The following is a 6,358-nucleotide window of genomic DNA, read 5'->3' as shown; positions in this document are numbered from 1 at the left end:
GGCTCAGCAGCCATGGCTCACGGGCCCAGCCGCTCCGTGGCATGTGGGATCTTCCCGGACCGGGGCACAAACCCGTGTCCCCTGCATCGGTAGGCGGACTCTCAACCACTGCGCCACCAGGGAAGCCCAAAGTCTTCATTTTTAAAGGTATTTTTGATAGGTATAGAATCCCAGATTTCCAGTGTTTTCCTTTTGGTACTTTATAGATATCTACATTGTGTTGTCGCTTGCATAATTTCTGAGGAAAAGTCTGTTGTCATTTTTATCTTTGGTCATCCATATATAATGTGTCTTCTCCACTCCTACCCCAATCCTCCCCAAACTGCTCTCAGGTTTTCCCTTTATTACTGATCTTAGCAATTTGTTTATGATGTGCCTTGGTGTGTGTGTGTGTTTTAAATGTTTGCTGTGCATGGGATTCTTTGAGTTTCTTAGATAGTGGGCTTGGAGTTTTCATCAAAATTGGAAACTTTTTGGCTATTTCTTTAAATATTTTTCCATCTCCCCTACTGCTTTTCTTTTCTTTGTTGTTGTTGTTGTTCAGGGTGATTTTTATTTTTATTTCCTCACTCGAGGTAACGACACAACCATTCTTCACCAGTATCCTTTTTTTTATTTTTATTTTATATTGGAATATAGTTGATTAACAATGTTGTGTTAGTTTCAGGTATACAGCAAAGTGATTCAGTTATACATATACATATATGTATATGTATACATATTCATGTATCTATTCTTTTCCAAATTCTTTTCCCATTTAGGTTATTATTACAGAATATTGAGCAAGGTTCCCTGTGCTATACAGTAGGTCCTTGTTGGTTATCTATTTTAAATATAGCAGTGTGTACATGTCAATCCCAAACTCCCCATCTATCCCTCCCACCCTCCCATCCCCCCTGGTAACCATAAGTTCATTCTCTACATCTGTGAGTCTGTTTCTGTTCTGTAAATAAGTTCATTTGTATCATTTTTTTTTTTTTTAGATTCTGAATACAAGCAGTATCATATGATAGTTGTCTTTCCCTGATTTACTTCATTTAGTGTGATAATCTCCAGGTCCACCCATGTTGTTGCAAATGACATTATTTCCTTCTTTTTAATGGCTAAGTAATATTCCATTGTATATATGTACCATATCTTCTTTATCCATTCATCTGTCAATGGACATTTAGGGTGCTTCCATGTCTTGGCTATTATAAACAGTGCTGTGGTGAACACTGGGGGTACATGTATCTTTTGAACCATGTTTTTCTCTGGATATATGCCCAGGAATGGGATTGCTGGATCATATGGTAACTCTATTTTTAGTTTTTTAAGGAACCTCCATACTGTTCTCCATAGTGGCTGTACCAATTTACGTTCCCACCAACAGTGTAGGAGGGTTCCCTTTTCTCCACACCCTCTCCAGCATTTATTGTTTGTAGATTTTTTGATGATGGCCATTCTGCTTGGTGTGAGATGATATTTCATTGTAGTTGTGATTTGCATTTCTCTAATAATTAGCTATGTTGAGCATCTTTTCATGTGCCTCTTGGCCATCTGTGTGTCTTCTTTGGAGGAATGTCTATTTAGGTCTTCTGCCCATTTTTTGATTGGGTTGTTTGGTTTTTTGATATTGAGCCTCATGAGCTGTTAGTAAATTTTGGAGATTAATCACTTGTCGGTCACATCGTTTGCAAATATTTTCTCCCATTCTGTGGGGTGTTTTGTTTTGTTTATGGTTTCTTTTGCTGTGCAAAAGTTTATGAGTTTAATTGGGTCCCATCTGTTTATTTTTGTTTTTATTTCCATTAGTCTAGGAGGTGGATCAAAAAAGATATTACTGTGATTTATGTAAAAGAGTATTCTGCCTACGTTTTACTCTTTAAGTTTTATAGTATCCAGTCTTACATTTGGGTCTTCTATCCATTTTGAGTTTATTTTTGTGTATGGTGTTAAAGAATGTTCTAATTTCATTTTTTTTACATGTAGCTGTCCAGTTTTCCCAGCACCATTTGTTGAAGAGACTGTCTTTCCACCATTGTATAGTCTTGCATCCTATGTAGTACATTAATTGACCATGGGTGCGTGGGTTTATTTCTGGGCTTTCTATCCTGTTCTATTGATCTATATTTCTATTTTTTTGCCAGAACCATACTATTTGATGATTATAGCTTTGTAGTATGGTCTGAAGTTAGGGAGCCTGATTCCTCCAGCTCTGTTTTTCTTTCTCAAGATTGCTTTGGCTATTTGGGGTCTTTTGTGTCTCCATACAAATTGTAAGATTTTTTGTTGTAGTTCTGTGAAAATTTGATAGGGATTGCATTGAATCTGTAGATTGCCTTGGGTAGTATAGTCATTTTGACAGTACTGATTCTTCCTATCCAAGAACATGGTATATATTCCCATCTGTTTGTGTCATCTTCAATTTCTTTCATCAGTGTCTTATAGTTTTCAGAGTACAAGTCTTTTGTCTCCTTAGGTAGGTTTATTCCTAGGTATTTTATTCTTTTTGATGCAATGGTAAATGGGGTTGTTTCCTTAATTTCTTTCTGATCTTTTGTTAGTATATAGGAATGCAAGACATTTCTGTGTGTTACTTTAGTATCCCGCGTTAAGGAATTCGTTGATGAGTTCTAGTAGTTTTCTGGTGGCATCTATAGGATTTTCTATGTAGAGTATTATGTCATCTGCAAACAGTGCCAGTTTTACTTCTTTCCAATTTGGGTTCCTTTTCTTTCTTTTTCTTCTCTGATTGCCATGGTTAGGACTTCCAAAACTATGTTGAATAAAAGTGGTGAGAGTGGACATCCTTGTCTTGTCCTGATCTTAGAGGAAATGCTGTCAGCTTTTCACCCTTGAGTATGTTGTTAGCTGTGGGTTTGTCATATATGGCCTTTATTATGTTAAGGCAGTTTCCCTCTGTGCCCACTTTCTGGAGTTTTTATCATAAATGGGTGTTGAATTTTGTCAAAAGCTTTTTCTGCATCTCTTAAGATGATCATATGGTTTTTATTCCTCAGTTTGTTAATGTGGTGTATCACACTGATTGATTTGTGAATACTGAAGAATCCTTGCATCCCTGGGATAAATCCCACTTGATCATGGTGTATGATCCTTTTAATGTGTTGTTGGATTTGGTTTGCTAGTATTTTGTTGAGGATTTTTGCAGCAATGTTCATCAGAGATATAGCCTGTAATTTTCTTTTTTTTGTGGTATCCTTTGTCTGGTTTTGGAATCAGGGTGATGGTGGCCTCAGAGAACGAATTTGGGAATGTTCCTCCCTCGGCAATTTTTTGGAAGAGTTTCAGAAAGATAGGCGTTAATTCTCTAAATGTTTGATGTAATTCTCTTGTGAAGCCATCTGGTCCTGGAATTTTTGTTTGAAGTTTTTAAATCACTGCTTCAATTTAGTACTTGTGATTGGTCTGTTCATATTTTCTATTTCTTCCTGGTTCAGTCTTGGAAGGTCATACCTTTCTAAGAATTTGTCCATTTCTTCCAGGTTGTCCATTTTATTGGCATATAGTTGCTTGTAGTAGTCTCTTATGATCCTTTGTATATCTGTGGTGTCAGCTGTAACTTCTTTTTCATTTCTAATTTTATTGATTTGAGCCCTCTCCCGTTTTTTCTTGATGAGTCTGGCTAAAGGTTTTTCAACTTTATCTTTTCAGAGAACCAGCTTTTACTTTCATTGGTCTTTTCTGGTTTTCTTTATCTCTATTTCATTTATTTCTGCTCTGATCTTTAAGCTTTCTTTCTAATAATTTGGGTTTTGTTTGTTCTTCTTTCTCTAGTTGCTTTAGGTGTAAGGTTAGGTTGTTTGAGATTTTTCAAATAAACTTCCCTCTTCAAACTGCATTTGCTGCATCCCATAGGTTTTGGCTTGTTGTGTTTTCATTTTCATTTTTCTCTAGGTATTTTTTTATTTCTTCAGTGATCCATTGGTTGTTTAGTAACATATTGTTTAGCCTCCACGTGTTTGTGTTTTATACATTTTTTTTTCTGTAATTGATTTCTAATCTCATAGTGTTGCAATCAGAAAAGATGCTGGATATGGTTTCAGTTTTCTTAAATTTACCAAAAAATGATGGTTAGATGCCCTGAAGCAGGTGGCAGTGCCTTAACCATTTGCATGTTGTCAGGCCCAAGGACCTCTTCCATCCTTGTCAAGGGGAGTGCTAACCTTCTCTTCTTTCATACAACACTCGTGCCTTACTTTGATTCATTTAATGGTTCTGGCCCTGAATCCAACCTGGTTCAAAACTGAAATTAAGTCCCCAGTTTTCACTTGCCTGATATGTCTTTGATTATCTTTTGATATCAGATTGTAGATGTGTCTCCTAAAATGGCAAGTATTATAGTTAGGTTTAGCTCTGAGATTTACTCTTAGCCCTTAGGGGGTATATTTTATCTTAGTTCTGTTATGCTTTCAGTTTTAGTATCCTTTCTTTTAAAATCTTTTACTTTGTAGTCTGTAATTTTTGTTTTTTTGTTCATTATTTTGTGTGTTGCTTTAATTTCTTCCAGGAATACTTAATTTCCTTATTATTGACTCCACATTACAAACACTGACAACATGTTTCCCTTTTCTCCATTCTACCAACAAATTTTAGTTGTTTAAATGGTTTTTTCTTCTACTGTTTACCTTCAAATCTTTAAAAATACTTAAACCTCTATTATTTTACTTACCTGTGTTAAATGATACTTTTTGCATCTGTAGTTGACTAAAGTTTGTTCTTTGTATACTGTTTTTAAAAGTTTGGGTTTTGAGTCCTTAGTGGGCCTATGAAATCCATTTAGTCAGTCATGACCAGCATGTTTTAAGAAATGAAATAGAAAAGAACGGAATGGGCGAAGAATAGCAATGTATCTTTCCTAGTAATAGTAAATATTTCATTAAATTCCTTTCAGGATAGATGAATATAAATGTAGACAGTGAATCTGTACTGGTACTCAATGTAAATTTAAATGTATTTACTACTGTGGGTGACAGTACAAATAAAAGTTTGAAAACAAGGCTCTATATCATCTTGTGCATTGGAGTTAGAATCCCAGACTTATTGTAAATATAGTTAACCCTTGAACAGTACAGGTTTGAACTGCACAGGTTAACTTGTATTCACTTTCTTAAAAATTTGTACTGCAGTACTACATGATCCACAGTTGGTTTGATCTGTAGATATGGAGGGTGACTGCAATGTTATATACAGACTGTCCAGAGGATCAGCGCCCCAACCTCTACATTGCTCAAGGGTTAACTGTATGAAATATTTTCCTGCTGTATCTCTAATTTGATAAAACTTGATCTTCTTTCCTGGATTCTTAAAGGATTCTTTCTGTATTTTGAAGCTCATTAGTTTTTCCTAGGACATCATGCACTCTTGATCTCTAGATTCAAGTCTTTTATTTCTGAGCATTTGCTTGAATTACATCTTTGAATTTATTTGATTAGACTCTCCTCTTTACAGCTATCTGTAATGTATATGTTGCTGTCCTTTGTCTATTTTATAAAGCTATTATCTCCTTAATCCTTTTAAATTTTTCATTAATACAGTTATTTGCCTTGCTTTCTCAATCCTATCCTCCATGTCTCATAGTGTTTTTTCAGCAGTGACTGATCTTCATGCTGCCTTTTAGAATGATCATTTCTTTGATGTTTTCATTTTTCTCTTCCATTTCACTTTCGGCCTCTGTCAACTCATGTTTCATCATCGTTGCTGTGCCACGTTTTCCTATACTCTTGGATGTCCACAGGTTGACTGTTCTACTACATTTTCTTTGAATGTATTGTTATATTTTAAATAATTTTCATCTTTTCAGTGAGTATTTTATCATCCATCATATGCTCATCTTATTCCTTGTCTTCATTTTTGTGTATTTTACAGGTCCTATACTACTTTTTTATTACTGTTATTCCTACTACTCACCTTTGATTTGAGTTTTTTTTAGACCATATATCTGTGGGATAGTTGTGGCTAGGGCATCATTTGAGGCTAAAGGGAATTCTCTGTGCTTAACACAGAAGTTCCACATGGCCTAGAGAGAAAAAATAAGCAAGTGAGAGAGAAATCGAGAACACATGTTCATTTAGCCTGTATTCCTCCCTAGCCTGCAGAGATGGGCAGTCAATGGTGCTTGCATTTCAAAATCTCTCTTGTCCTAGGACCTCACCAATCTACATGCTTCAGGCAAAGATATTGATTCTATGATTCCTTACTGGCATTTGCCCCTTAGTTGGAGAGCTATGTTCTCCCATGATGCTGAGATCTGCTCCCCTTACGTACCATCTCTGTCATGCCACAGCCCACTGGATCCAGTTGCTTAATGTAGCCTGTCCAGATATTTTGTCACTTGGAATTTCAAATGACTCCTGAT

The 6,358-nt window shown here is 35.8% G+C and overlaps 1 protein-coding gene and 1 non-coding gene across 2 annotated transcripts in view; one reads left to right on the top strand and one right to left on the bottom strand.

The window, feature by feature from the left end:
* HADHA (hydroxyacyl-CoA dehydrogenase trifunctional multienzyme complex subunit alpha) overlaps positions 1–6,358 on the top strand; it is a 55,679-nt gene that overhangs the window by 22,469 nt on the left and 26,852 nt on the right. The window lies entirely within an intron of this gene.
* LOC112063695 (U6atac minor spliceosomal RNA) lies at positions 4,063–4,188 on the bottom strand. The gene has a single exon (XR_002891134.1). It is a non-coding gene; the product is annotated as a U6atac minor spliceosomal RNA (small nuclear RNA).

This window comes from Physeter macrocephalus, chromosome 12 (assembly GCF_002837175.3).
Source record: "Physeter macrocephalus isolate SW-GA chromosome 12, ASM283717v5, whole genome shotgun sequence".
Classification (NCBI taxonomy): Eukaryota; Metazoa; Chordata; class Mammalia; order Artiodactyla; family Physeteridae; genus Physeter; species Physeter macrocephalus.
Note: the sequence above shows the minus strand (reverse complement) of the source record. Positions and strands in the feature narration are given on the sequence as shown.